Source organism: Cherax quadricarinatus, chromosome 84 (genome assembly GCF_038502225.1).
Source record: "Cherax quadricarinatus isolate ZL_2023a chromosome 84, ASM3850222v1, whole genome shotgun sequence".
Classification (NCBI taxonomy): Eukaryota; Metazoa; Arthropoda; class Malacostraca; order Decapoda; family Parastacidae; genus Cherax; species Cherax quadricarinatus.
This window is the reverse complement of record NC_091375.1, coordinates 4,716,969-4,732,690: the sequence shown is the minus strand read 5'-3', so window position 1 is coordinate 4,732,690 and position 15,722 is coordinate 4,716,969. Positions and strand designations below refer to the sequence as shown.

Here is a 15,722-nt window from a genome sequence, read left to right as displayed (position 1 = left end):
GTCTCTTTGAAGTCCTACCTGATCCTCATCTGATTTAATTCTCCTCACTAACTTCACATCATCTGCGAACAGGCATACTTCTGAGTCTAACCCTTCCATCATGTCATTCACATATACCAGAAATAACACTGGTCCTAGGACCAACCCCTGTGGGACCCCGCTCGTCATAGATGCCCACTGTGATACCTCATCACGTACCATGACTCGTTGTTCCCTCCCTCTCATTGCAGTGCCCTTCCTGTTATACGTGTCTGATCCTCTAGCTCTACACCAATCTCCTGTGAGGAACTGTCGAAGGCCTTCTTGAAGTCCAAGAAGATGCAATCAACCCACCCCTCTCTCTCGTGTTTTATTTCTGTTACTTTATCATAAAACTCCAGTAGGTTTGTGACACAGGATTTGCCTTCCGTAAATCCGTGCTGGTTAGCGTTTATACTCTTGTTCCGTTCCAGGTGTTCCACCACTCTCCTCCTGATAATCTTCTCCGTGTGTACTCACCTAGTTGTACTCACCTAGTTGATATTGCAGGGGTCGAATCCAAGCTCCTGGCCCCGCCTCTTCACTGGTCGCTACTAGGTCACTCTCCCTGAACCATGAGCTTTATCGTACCTCTGCTTAAAGCTATGTATGGATCCTGCCTCCACTGCATCGCTTCCCAAACTATTCCACTTCCTGACTACTCTGTGGCTGAAGAAATACTTCCTAACATCCCTTTGATTCATCTGTGTCTTCAGCTTCCAACTGTGTCCCCGTGTTGCTGTGTCCAGTCTCTGGAACATCCTGTCTTTGTCCACCTTGTCAATTCCTCTCAGTATTTTGTAAGTCGTTATCATGTCCCCCCTATCTCTCCTGTCCTCCAGTGTCGTCAGATTGATTTCCCTTAACCTCTCCTCATAGGACATACCTCTTAACTCTGGGACTAGTCTTGTTGCAAACCTTTGCACTTTCTCTAGTTTCTTTACATGCTTGGCTAGGTGTGGGTTCCAAACTGGTGCCGCATACTCCAATATGGGCCTAACGTACACGGTGTACAGGGTCCTGAACGATTCCTTATTAAGATGTCGGAATGCTGTTCTGAGGTTTGCCAGGCGCCCATATGCTGCGGCAGTTATTTGGTTGATGTGCGCTTCAGGAGATGTGCCTGGTGTTATACTCACCCCAAGATCTTTTTCCTTGAGTGATGTTTGTAGTCTCTGGCCCCCTAGACTGTACTCCGTCTGCGGTCTTCTTTGCCCTTCCCCAATCCTCATGACTTTGCACTTGGTGGGATTGAACTCCAGGAGCCAATTGCTGGACCAGGTCTGCAGCCTGTCCAGATCCCTTTGTATTTCTGCATGGTCTGCCTGGTGTGTGCGTGTGTGTGTGTGTGTGTACTCACCTAGTTGTACTCACCTAGTTGAGGTTGCGGGGGTCGAGTCCGAGCTCCTGGCCCCGCCTCTTCACTGATCGCTACTAGGTCACTCTCCCTGAGCCGTGAGCTTTATCATACCTCTGCTTAAAGCTATGTATGGATCCTGCCTCCACTACATCGCTTCCCAAACTATTCCACTTACTGACTAGTCTGTGGCTGAAGAAATACTTCCTAACATCCCTGTGATTCATCTGTGTCTTCAGCTTCCAACTGTGTCCCCTTGTTACTGTGTCCAATCTCTGGAACATCCTGTCTTTGTCCACCTTGTCAATTCCTCTCAGTATTTTGTATGTCGTTATCATGTCCCCCCTATCTCTCCTGTCCTCCAGTGTCGTCAGGTTGATTTCCCTTAACCTCTCCTCGTAGGACATACCTCTTAGCTCTGGGACTAGTCTTGTTGCAAACCTTTGAACTTTCTCTAGTTTCTTCACGTGCTTGGCTAGGTGTGGGTTCCAAACTGGTGCCGCATACTCCAATATGGGCCTAACATACACGGTGTACAGGGTCCTGAATGATTCCTTATTAAGATGTCGGAATGCTGTTCTGAGGTTTGCTAGGCGCCCATATGCTGCAGCAGTTATTTGGTTGATGTGCGCTTCAGGAGATGTGCCTGGTGTTATACTCACCCCAAGATCTTTTTCCTTGAGTGAGGTTTGTAGTCTCTGACCCCCTAGACTGTACTCCGTCTGCGGCCTTCTTTGCCCTTCCCCAATCTTCATGACTTTGCACTTGGTGGGATTGAACTCCAGGAGCCAATTGCTGGACCAGGTCTGCAGCCTGTCCAGATCCCTTTGTAGTTCTGCCTGGTCTTCGATCGAGTGTATTCTTCTCATCAACTTCACGTCATCTGCAAACAGGGACACCTCAGAGTCTATTCCTTCCGTCATGTCGTTCACAAATACCAGAAACAGCACTGGTCCTAGGACTGACCCCTGCGGGACCCCGCTGGTCACAGGTGCCCACTCTGACACCTCGCCACGTACCATGACTCGCTGCTGTCTTCCTGACAAGTATTCTCTGATCCATTGTAGTGCCTTCCCTGTTATCCCTGCTTGGTCCTCCAGTTTTTGCACCAATCTCTTGTGTGGAACTGTGTCAAACGCCTTCTTGCAGTCCAAGAAAATGCAATCCACCCACCCCTCTCTCTCTTGTCTTACTGCTGTGTGTGTGTGTGTGTGTGTGTGTGTGTACTCACCTATTTGTACTCACTTATTTGTGGTTGCAGGGGTCGAGTCATAGCTCCTGGCCCCGCCTCTTCACCGGTTGCTACTAGGCCCTCTCTCTCCCCGCTCCATGAGCTTTATCAAACCTCGTCTTAAAACTGTGTATGGTTCCTGCCTCCACTACGTCATTTTCTAGGCTATTCCACTGCCTTACAACTCTATGACTGAAGAAATACTTCCTACTATCTCTCTGACTCATTTGTGTCTTCAACTTCCAATTGTGGCCTCTTGTTTCTGTGTCCCCTCCCTGGAACATCCTGTCCTTGTCCACCTTGTCTATTCCACGCAGTATTTTATATGTCGTTATCATGTCTCCCCTGACCCTCCTGTCCTCCAGTGTCTGTGTGTGTGTGTGTGTGTGTGTGTGCGTATGTGTGAAACTATCGTGCTTTCATGTATAGTGTAGACGATTCATTACCTTTGTAACTTGTTCAGCTATCAAAACTTGGGGCCCAGTCCCTGAACCCATTATGTACCTCTGTAATCTTTTGACTACCGCCCACAGCATGTGTATGGAGTGCATAATAGAGATATTAAATTAACTGAACTTCGTGGTAAGTGGTCAATATAACACAGTGAAAATTAGCCATTAATTGCAAAAAAAATATTTGCATCTTGGGGCTTTAGCCCCCCTTAGCTCATCCACTGATTATTATTATTATTATTATTATTATTATTATTATTATATTCATGGAAATCACTAAATTCGTAAAGGTCATAGAGAGCCCGGGGAACGGGAGGTAATACGGGTTGATCCTAGAAACAGGAGGCTAGTTCCGTCTTGGGGTGCAGAGTTCGCCACCAGCCTCAAAGAACCTCCTCTGAAGCGTGTTTATTCTTGAGAGAGATACAGGAAGACTGAAACTGCTGATGGTTATCTGTTGTGCGGTGCTATAGCTATCTCCTGGCTGCCCCCAAAGTTAGGCATGGCGGGTCACTGTGAGATCACTGACATGGTACATGACGATAAGATCACCGGTATCTGTCTGGGGTCAAGAAGAACATTCTGATTATTAACCCCATAAGCTAAATAACTCAAGATAATTCCAGTACTGCTTCTATTACTACAGCAGTAACAACAGCAACGACAACTACTGCATCTACTACAACTACTGCAACTACTACAACTTTACTACTACAGCTACTACTACTACTATTATTGCTACTACAACAATTACTGCTACTACAACAACTACTACTGCTACTGTAACAACTACTATTGCTATTACTACTACTACTGTTACTACTACTACTGCATCTACTGCTACTACTACTACTACTGCATCTACTGCTACTACTATTACTATTACGCCGTCTACTGCTACTACTACTACTGCATCTACTGCTACTACTGCTGCTACTACTACTACTACTACTGCGTCTAATGCTACTACTATTACGCCATCTACTGCTCCTACTACTACTGCATCTACTGCTACTACTACTACTACTGCATCTACTGCTACAACTACTACTACCACTACTGTATCTGCTTCTACTATTACTACTATTACGCCATCTACTGCTACTACTACTACTAAGAATAATAACAATATATTTCACTTCATAATACATACATGGTACAATAATTTGGAAAGTCCATAGTACGCACAGCACAGCCAAGCAGTGTGGCTTATCTCCATTGGAATTATTTTAAGGTCTTTTCTCAAGCCCCAAGATGCGACCCACAACAGTTGACTAATTCTCACGTGACCTGCTTACTGCTAGGTAACAGGGGCAACACGTGTTAGGAGACGTCCCAATACGTGTCTCCCCGCCCAGAATTCGACCCAGGTCCATTCGATAGTTAGAGGAAGACACTACGATACAAGGTATTTCTGTGTTCGTAATAAAAGATGCATAAAAGGTGACTGAAATGCTGTTCATCCTATGGGCCTTCATATTTTTTTTTATTCGCTGGTACTCTCCCGGCCCGGGTCTTTTCCAAGAGTGGTGACCCGGTCTTGGCTCCCTATCTGGGGAGTGTCTCGAGACCTAAGTCTCCCATGGGAGGGGGTACAAGTACCCCCTCGTCGCAGGGAGAAGCTAGGCCTCTGGTCTGCCATCTGCCCCGCCCCAAAGGGGCTCGTGGGGATGGCAGTCTTGTGAGCTGCAGGTGGTAGCAAGCTCAGGCTTATTATGTATGTAAAGTAATTTTGAAATAAATAACTGAGCTGGAAATATCAAGGTGGGAGTTACCATACAATGACCCCCAGTAATATTAAGTCACAGTGTATGACTATTTGGTTATCCTAGGTTAAATTCTACATGATTTCTTTTAAAACCAGTGTTAAAGTTTCACTTTACATATGAAGCCAAAACAATAATTTACTTATTAATGTGTCCAAGAAATAGAGAAGTCCCCCATATAGAAAATGGAATCACGACAACTATGGGGAATCTTTCAAGACACCATTCACCTGCTTCAACTCTTCTGCCGGAGCTATGGGGTGCACAATGAAGCTATTAAAATTGCCGCTGGGCAGGCGCGGATATAAGGGGGGGGGGCCCAGGGGGCCCGGGCCCCCCCTTTGGCCCAGTGTAGTAGCTGGGTTTTCATTTTGGGGCGAGGGGAAGGAGGGGCCAATCCTTTACATGGCGGGGGCATGCCCTCCCGAATTATTTGAGATTTTAAAGCCGATATATATATATATATATATATATATATATATATATATATATATATATATATATATATATATATATATATGCAGATACTCCTTTTCAAGTACAGCTCTAGTGAGGGGGGGCGGACCCCCCAGGCTCCCCGTAGTTACGCCACTGCTTTGGGATGCATTTAAATTTGTTTTGCAACTTTGCAAGTTTACAGACCACTAATACCTCTAGCTCCATAACAATACAAAAATGCTTTTTAAGGTTGGATACTATAATATTTTGGAGCTGTATTGACTGAGAATAATGAGATGTGGCAAAAAAAATCGTGGAAATGTCCTAACTTGAAAAAATTATGCAGATACTCCTTTTCAAGTGGGGGGGGCCACAGCTCTAGTGAGGGGGGGCGGACCCCCCAGGCTCCCCGTAGTTACGCCACTGCTTTGGGATGCATTTAAATTTGTTTTGCAACTTTGCAAGTTTACAGACCACTAATACCTCTAGCTCCATAACAATACAAAAATGCTTTTTAAGGTTGGATACTTATAATAAACATTTTGGAGCTGTATTGATGCTGAGAATAATGAGATGTGGCAAAAAAAAATCGTGGAAATGTCCTAACTTGAAAGAAATTTGGCATAACAGCCAGAGAGGCAGGCAGGCTGTGAGAGAGCGAGGCTCAGCCTCAGCGAGCGTCAAGCAGTGTTGCATGTTGAGAGCACGTGGTAACATCAGACGGCTGATGCGGCGTGACCCCGTGACGGTGAGTCACCGTCCCCCGGTATTTCAAGGCTCCAACACACATACTGACTCACTGCGAGCCGGGCACGAACCAGGACGAGAGGGTAAGGGTTCATGAACCATTCAGTGACCTTACTGCACCAGGTAAAGGGGCCAGGGCAAGATTAATACATTAGGCTATTGTGTTTATGCCTGTTTTGGGGCCTTGTGGGACAGTGCCAGAGTGGAGTGGGTTGGAGCCTTGGAGCTATGCCTACGGTAGCCTACCGTGAAAGAGTATAATAATAATAATAATAATAATAATAATAATAATAATAATAATTGTTATTTTTATTAGGCTAAGTTTCAACATATTTACCCATATCTCAGAGATATGGGTAAATATGTTGAAACTTAGCCTAATAAAAATAACAATTATTATTATTATTATTTTATTATTATTATTATTATTATTATTATTATACTCTTTCACGGTAGGCTACCGTAGGCATAGCTCCAAGGCTCCAACCCACTCCACTCTGGCACTGTCCCACAAGGCCCCAAAAGTTTTGGGGCCTTGTGGGACTGTTTCAGTCACCGACTGAACCTGGTGCTGACTAAGGCCTGTGATGTCAAAGAAGTCAAACTCGCCCTCCAGACGCTGAACGAGGTGTACAACTTCATCCATTCCAGCAACATGCGGACGCTTCGGTTTACCAAACTCGTGAAGCTATCCTCAGCCAAGCGGGAAAAGCTGGTGCCCCTGTGCCCCACCAGATGGGTCGAGCGGCACGATGCTGTCCTCGTGTTCATCGAGTTTCTGCCTCTCATCGCTATTTTTCTGGAGGATGAGATGAAGTTGGATGCCAACGCCGGACTCCTACTCGCTGCGATTCGGGACCCCCGCTTTCTCGTTGGGTTGGTTGTGGCCGAGTCCGTTTTGGCACACACGCTTCAGCCAAGCAGAACCCTACAGAAAAAGGAAGGTGACCTGGTATGTGCGTACGCACTGATTCGTGAAATCGGGACTCTATTCTCCAAATTTAGAGCGGATGCCGAGGAGTACTTCCACGCTGTGTTCGTGAAAGCCAAAGATCTTCTAGTTGAAGTGGGCTCAGCTCACGATGACGTCCCTATTCCCAGAGTCTGTGCACGACAGACACAACGCGCGAATGTCCCAGCGGCATCTGCTGAGGAGTACTATCGGCGCTCGGTGTATATTCCGTTCGTTGACCATGTGATCGCTGAGTTGAAGAGCAGATTTGATGATGACACTGTGCCCGTTGCTCTCCGATTGAAGGAGCTGCTCAGGGGCTCAAAAGCAAACGTGGATGCTGTTCTTAAAGCCACTAAACTCTACGAAAGTGACGTTGAGTCACTTTTGCTCGTGCAGACGGAAACACAGCGGTGGACATGTTCCGCTCCGGCCTTCGAATCTGTCAAGAAAGCAAAGGAATACGCCGAGGCCCGTATGTTTCCGAACATCGCGAAGCTCCTTACCATCCTACTGACCCTGCCAGTCTCAAATGCAGAAGCTGAACGATCGTTCTCAGCCCTGAAACGCCTGAAGACATACTTGAGGAGCACCATAGGTCAGGATCGCCTCAACGGCCTCGCACTACTCGCCGTCCATAACGATGTACATGTTCCTGTTGATCGTGTGATCAACAAGTTTGCGGAAAGGAACCGCCGTCTTCTCTTTGCTTAGGCTGCAGTGTGATTAATCCTTTCAGTGTAATAACCTTTGCATGTTACTTTTAAGGCTACTATTATAGGTAATATTATAAAGTATAATGCTTACTGTCTTAAGCAGGTATATATATATATATATATATATATATATATATATATATATATATATATATATATATATATATATATATATATATATATATATATATATATATATATATATATTAAGTTAATATCTAATGTAAAAGTCTCTAGCTAGTAAATTCTTACTTTCAATAAAGTTTTAATAAGATACAAAATTCCTCACCGCAGGGAGGAGTTCTTAGTCCCATGCTATTTAATATTCTGATTAATGCTCTCCTAAATGCTCTACCTGCCTCACCTAAACATATAGCTATAAGCTATGCTGATGATATCATGATCCATACAACAGGGCATAAGAAGATGAATACCATTCTTAATGAAGTTCAAGCAATTTGTAATCGACTAGGCCTCATAATATCTTCCTCTAAAAATAAGATATTAACAAGCAAACGACATCCCCCACCCATCTATTTGCAGGGTGAAATCATTAGCTACGTTAAAACTTACAGATATCTTGGTGTAGATGTACCCTTTAACAAATCCACTATACCACAACTAAACAAGAAATGTAAAGCTAGGCTAAATGCTCTCAAAGCTGTTGCTGGCTACAATCCCAACTATGGTGCAAATGTGAGAATCGTGAGAATGATGTACATAGCCTATGTTAGGTCCTTAATTGATTATGCTGCTCCCATGTTGATATTAGCTAGAGAAAGTTCTCTCCGACCCTTGGAGTTAATGCAAAATGAAGCTCTCAGGATTATTCTTGGCTGTCCCAGATCTACAAAAGTTCTTAACATGAGGAAGGAGCTTGGTATTTCTAGTATCAGTGATAGGATTGTTGAAATTAACACTGTACTCGGTATTGGAATGCTGAGAAACGAACCAGACACTGTCACAGTGAATCTTACCAAGTGTCTAGAGGTAAATACACACAGATCTAAATGGATTGTGAAAACGTGCAATTGCATTAAGTTTTATAACCTACATGAACTGTATCACTGTAGGCAACAAGAGCATTTCACCCCTCCATGGAAGATGTGTTCATTTAATATCACATACCTACAAGTCCCTCCCAAGAAGCTCATTGCTAGTAATCCCTTCCTTAAATCTCTTGTTAGAGCAACTGATCAAGAAGAAATTTCTCACCTAGCTGGTAGTAACAAGTTATCACAAGTTATATACACTGATGGATCTAAACAGGAGTCTTCTGGCAGGGCTGCATCTGCTCTTGTTGCCACCTCCCTAGTTAAGAACGATAATAAATTTGTTGAGTTAGGCATAAGAATTAACAACTGGGCGTCTACACTGCAAACTGAATTGTTTGCAATCCTAATGGCGCTAAAGCTAACCTATGACACTGAGCTTGACTCTATCATCATTACTGATTCTATGTCATCACTGATGGCTCTTGACTCATATAATGACTCCAACAACATGCTCATTGGGGAAGCCAGGTATAGATACTCAAAAATTAGGGACAAAGGAATTAATGTACAATTGCTATGGATCCCATCACACATTGGATTACTCCTTCATGATAAAGTTGATATGTTAGCCAAGAAGAGTATCGAGAAAATCTAATCTCTAAATCTATCACATTGTAAGGTCAGTGTTTTTTTTTTCTCAGAAAAATCGGCCCTCTCATTGGGATCCGAAGAGAAACACTGGCACCTAGAGCAGATGGTTATGCCCATTCATTTAGGTCAGTCCGCCAGTAATTAACAAATAAGAATCCCGTTAGTGGAGAAACGGTAATGCTAATGCTCTTTAAACAACCGAAAATTCTGCCGTCAGGCCCCCCTCCAAACTTTGTTCCTAGATCCGCGCCTGCCGCTGGGGCTCAGTCCCTGGACCCATGATGTGTCTCTGTAATCCTTTCATAACCACCCACAGGATAGGTATGGAGTACATAATAAAGATATCAGACAAATCGTCAGTCGCACCAGTGAGCGTTCGTTCCATGATCGAATATCTTAGAGTTCAATAGACCACAGGGTGACACTATGTGCATATCTCCTTGCACTTGCTGCCACTGCTTATGTAACAGTAAATAGGTATCCGAATCGACCGCTGTGAGTCTCATTCTGTGAAAAAAAAGGCGATGCCAGTTTGTAAGGAGCTACACACTTGCCTGAAGCCTTTAAGTATTACCTGGAGTTTACCTGGAGAGAGTTCCGGGGGTCAACGCCCCCGCGGCCCGGTCTGTGACCAGGCCTCCTGGTGGATCAGAGCCTGATCAACCAGGCTGTTACTGCTGGCTGCACGCAAACCAACGTACGAGCCACAGCCCGGCTGGTCAGGAACCGACTTTAGGTGCTTGTCCAGTGCCAGCTTGAAGACTGCCAGGGGTCTGTTGGTAATCCCCCTTATGTATGCTGGGAGGCAGTTGAACAGTCTCGGGCCCCTGACACTAATTATATGGTCTCTTAACGTGCTAGTGACACCCCTGCTTTTCATTGGGGGGATGTTGCATCGTCTGCCAAGTCTTTTGCTTTCGTAGTGAGTGATTTTCGTGTGCAAGTTCGGTACTAGTCCCTCTAGGATTTTCCAGGTGTATATAATCATGTATCTATCCCGCCTGCGTTCCAGGGAATACAGGTTCAGGAACCTCAAGCGCTCCCAGTAATTGGGGTGTTTTATCTCCGTTATGCGCGCCGTGAAGGTTCTCTACATTTTCTAGGTCAGCAATTTCACCTGCCTTGAAAGGTACTGTTAGTGTGCAGCAATATTCCAGCCTAGATAGAACAAGTGACCTGAAGAGTGTCATCATGGTCTTGGCATCCCTCGTTTTGAAGGTTCTCATTATCCATCCTGTCATTTTTCTAGCAGATGCGATCGATACAATGTTATGGTCCTTGAAGGTGAGATCCTCCGACATGATCACTCCCAGGTCTTTGACGTTGGTGTTTCGCTCTATTTTGTGGCCAGAATTTGTTTTGTACTCTGATGAAGATTTAATTTCCTCGTGTTTACCATATCTGAGTAATTGAAATTTCCAGGACAAAATTGACCTAATTTGCCCGAAATGCTCTACATAACAAGGGGCTTTCTGTAAAGTAGTATGTCATTGATGTCAGCTAGGTTTATATGGTGTCCTGTGGCTCGATCGCTAGCTCACACACTGAGGTCCGGAGTTCAAATCTCCGGTACGGCTGGAAAACATTTAGGACGTGTTTCCATAAGACACCTGCTGTCCCTGTTCACCCATCAGTATAAAATGGGTACCTGGGTGTTAGTCGACTGGTGTGGGTCGCATCCTGGGACAAAACTGACTTAATTTGCCCGAAATGCTCAGCATAACAAGCGGCTGTCATTGATGTCAGCTAGGACTGTATACCTTGTACATGTACTTGTAGAAATAAATATATTATTATTATTATTATTATTATTATTATTATTATTATTATTATTATTATTATTATTATTATTATTATTATTATCATTATTATCGACACACGCGTCGTAGAAGTCAGACTTCAATATAATTCTCTCTGCACTACCATGAATTTAAAGTATATTTGAGTCGTGATGTGGCCACTGTGAATGACAATACTATCTGACAATCCTTTCCAAACACAAACTAGTTGTGTTCGGCTCATAAATTTCCATGCAAAAAGTGATGCAACCTAGGAAACTAAAAAGGTTTTAACTCTATTAATAAAACTATTTATATAGGCTCATAAAGCCATAAAACATTTTACTGAGTTTAAGAATGGAATGATAATATTTGAGATAAACAAGTGTGGGAGCTACTCAACACATTATGTTGTACAGCTCTAGTAGGGAATTTCTTGGCACTATATAAAATAATGTGAATGTATGTTAGTAATTATATATTTATTGGGAACATAGATTTACCTTGAGGTAGAGCAGAAATGAGTTCAGATTCAGTGGAATGCTCAGACATGTTGGCCGGGAGAATACCGGCGAATAAAAAAGAAAAAAATAGAAAAAAGCCAAGGTAAGGGGCCGGGAGAATACCGGCGAATAAGAAGAAAAAAAAAAAAAAGGCCGGGTCACCACTACTTGGAAAAGACCCGGGCCGGGAGAATACCGGCGAATAAAAAAAAAAAAAAGTTAAGCTCCACATAGACACCATGCCTAACTCTTCTAGGGTAGGGTAGGTACCTGAGCCCGAGCTTGTAGCTCACAAGGCTATCATTCACATTAGTCCCCTTGGGGCGGGGATGGCAGATCAGAGAGGCCTAGCTTGTGGCTAGGCCTGGGGACAGTTGGTTCCAAAGATGAGGAGGTACTTGTGCCTCCTCCCATGGGAGACTTAGGTCTCAGATACTCCCTAAAGAGGGAGCCAAGGTCGGGCCACCACTTGGAAAAGGCCCAGGCCGGGAGAATACCGGCGAATCTTTAATAATAATAATAATAAAGCTAAGCTCCATCGACACCATGCCTAACTCTTCTAGGGTAGGGTAGGTGCCTGAGCCCGAGCTTGCAGCTCACCAGACTGTCATTCCCATTAGCCCCCTTGGGGCGGGGATGGCAGACCAGAGAGGCCTAGCTTCTCCCTACGAGCCCCGTGAGGGCGGGGAATGTGGCTAGGCCTGGGGACAGTTGGTCCCAAAGATGAGGGGTACTTGTACCTCCTCCCATGGAAGACTTATGTCTCAGACACTCCCTAGACAGGGAGCCAAGGCCGGGCCACCACTTGGAAAAGGCCCGAGCCGGGAGAATACCGGCGAATCTTTAATAATAAATAATAAAGTTAAGTTAATAAGGCTCTACAGAATCATAATTCACATTTATTATTTATAGCTGGATGACCGGGTCAGTGAGTTGTGCAGGACGAGACTATTCACAAAGCTTTTCAACTTGATTGTATGAGAAATGTAGTATACTTCTTAACTGCAACGAGGGCAGTTTGAGTTACATAATTTCAGAGGGTGCAATTTTTCGTATATTAAAGGTTTAGTTTCCTTTTAGCATATTCAGTGTACGAAGATCAGGGTCATTATAATAGGTGATTATAGTTATGGTTAGCTATGTTTGGATTTTAGGTTGGCCAGAGTGGCTAATCATGTGATTATTAAAAAATGAATACTAATAATCTTTATTTATAATAATCTTTATTTCTACAAGTACATGTACACCGTATACAAGCCTAACTAACATCAATGACATAATACTACTATATAAAAAGCAGAGCATTTCAGGCAAATTAGGTCAGTTTTGTCCCCAGGATGCGACCCACACCAATTGACTAACACCCGGGTGAACAGGAACAGCAGGTTATTCTTCAGTATCACAACAACGGAAAATACACATTGTAAGTGTCACGTGAGCGATAATTTTTTTTCCTTTCAAGCAGGGAGTCACTAAAGTGTTGTCATTTAACTAGCTCACCAGTGAAGAAGTTATTTCCGATACCACTGATTGTAGTTAAGAAATCGTCTAACAATATTTTTTGGCGAAAAAATGATACACAAGAGGTAATGTTGGAGCCAAGATATAGATCAATGATACCTCCATATATGTGTTGGCTCCGCGTTCCTCACAATCTACACATCACTGACTGTGTAAGAGTGACGCGAGTTATTGGTTCATTACTATTGCCAGACTATTTAGAGATCTTTCGAGTGATAGCAAGCGTTCATTGATTTTATATATTTTTTAGTGATGCATTGTTTCAGTGTTTTGCGTATGGGTAATTCTTCTATTATAGTAGTTTGGCTGTAATTCTTAATTGTTTCAGCATAGTGAATAAGTTTGCTGTATATATATTAAGGATAGTATTTACTTGATATGAGGTGTTTTCCGTGTATGGCCTACACTAGCCCTGCATGGAATACACCTAATTCTTGCATGCATAAATAACTCATTGCGATTGTAACCAGATATAAACATGTAACGAATTCATTACCACTATAACTTGTTCAGCTCTCAGAACGTTTGGGGCCCAGTCCCTGGACCCATTATGTACCTCTGTAATATTTTGACTACCGCCCACAGGATGGGTATGGGGTGCACAATAATATATTAAACTAACTAACGCCCACAGGAGTATGTTTATGGAGCAACTTGCAATGTGAACAGACTGACTGATGTTGTAGTGGCCAGGCTTAGGCTTGGTTACAAGTACTTCTGGCAGTTTGGCAGATCAAACTAAATGTAAATTATGTGATCAGGCATATGGTCACTATCTTGAACACTATGTGCTTAATTGTCCGCTTATTGAGGAATACAGAAACAATATAATAACCTATGTGACATGTCAAGATATCTTATTAATGAAAATAAGATACCAGATATACTAAGCAAATTTCCTAAATTTGCTTGTAACAGATAAGCGAACTGTAAATATGTAGATAAATAAAAACCCATATGTACACCTGTTAACCCTTTTGGGGTATAGTTCCTAGGCCTTTTATGTATCCACATGTTCTTGCGCTACCCTCCACAGGATGGATATGAGGTGCACAATAAACTAGCCACTTTGGTGCCAAAATCTAAAAAATCTAATCCCACAGGATAGGTATGAAGTGCATAATAAAGATATTAATTAAACTAACCTGGCAGACACGTTTTGAGTTTTTTTTTCGGAGAATACGCAGTTGGCGGCATCTCAAGGTAGAGTGATAGGGGGAGAAGAGGAGAGGCAGAGTGATAGGGGGTGAAGAGGAGGAACACTCACCTCTGATATCACTTTCCCCGTCACTGATACTCTACTCATCTTCACTATCACTAACCTCGTTCCGGGTGTTATATGTATCAGCATTAGTTATACACTTCTCATCATATTTAATTTATAACCGCTAAATTTACTAGCCAAGAACTGTTAACCTACTTAAGCCTGGCCCTACGAAAGGTATACTATCATGTCCAGATTGCAACCCACAACATGTACCTATTTGCTGCTAGGTGATTATGGAGCAGGAGGTGTAAGGAAACATGCCCACCCGTTCAGGATTGAACCCGGATGCTTTGGTTGTGATCCATAGACGCTGCCACCGACGCTGCAACTGCGATTTTTGTACCTCTGAAGTTGCAGATGTTTCCTCACTAGGAGCTGGACACGACCACCCGGCCACTTTTTTTTTAACATTGGGACCTTTACAGGGTATGGTGTGGTCTTAACAACCAGGTCTGGTGTGATCTTGACCAGGTCTGGTGTGGTCTTGACAACCAGGTCTGGTGTGATCTTGACCAGGTCTGGTGTGGTCTTGATGACCAGGTCTGGTGTGGTCTTGACGACCAGGTCTGGTGTGATCTTGACCAGGTCTGGTGTGGTCTTGATGACCAGGTCTGGTGTGGTCTTGACGACCAGGTCTGGTGTGGTCTTGACGACCAGGTCTGGTGTGGTCGTTTCGGTCCTATGTGTGGCTTATTTGTGTATTGAAGATGATGAAAAGTTCTGCAGTGAACATAACTGAGATTTTCACTGTCTAAGGCACTTTCATCGCTCATCAGTCACCCATTTGACTATTTTTAAACAGTGAAATACTGTCTGTGCACACTGAATGAGCATCACTGTTCCTGTCTCTGTTTTCCCTTGCTGTACGACCTTTACGGGTTTAGCGCTTAATTTGATAATAATAATAATAATCTGTTTTCTCTCTCCATGTGTGAGTTCATTACCTTTGTAACTTGTGAGTTCATTACCTTGTACCTAGTTCAGCCATCAAAACTTTGGAGCCCGGTCCCTGGACCCATTGTGTACCTCTGTAATCTGTAAATACCTTTGTAACTTGTCATGATTGTGACTAGACCTACCTGGAGTTCATTACCTTTGTAAATTGTGAGTTCATTACCTTTGTAAATTGTGAATTCATTACCTCTGTAACTTGCTCAGCTATCAAAACTTTGAGGCCCAGTCCCTGGACCCATTATGTACCTCTGTAATCTTTTGACTACCGTCCACAGGATGGGTATGGGGTGCATAATAAGCATATTAAACTAACTCTCTCCATGAGGTGACGACTTCACTGGCCACAACAGCTAGGGTTTACCTGGAGTTTACCTGG

The 15,722-nt window shown here is 43.5% G+C and overlaps 1 protein-coding gene across 1 annotated transcript in view; it reads right to left on the bottom strand.

Moving 5' to 3' along the window:
• Positions 1 to 14,423, bottom strand: part of LOC128704255 (leucine-rich repeat neuronal protein 3) — a 94,443-nt gene extending 80,020 nt beyond the window's left edge. Inside the window, exon 1 of the mRNA XM_070102968.1 lies at positions 14,271 to 14,423. The gene's annotated coding sequence lies outside the window, so the exon portion shown is untranslated. The remainder of the gene's footprint in view (positions 1 to 14,270) is intronic.
• Positions 14,424 to 15,722: the final 1,299 nt, after the last annotated feature.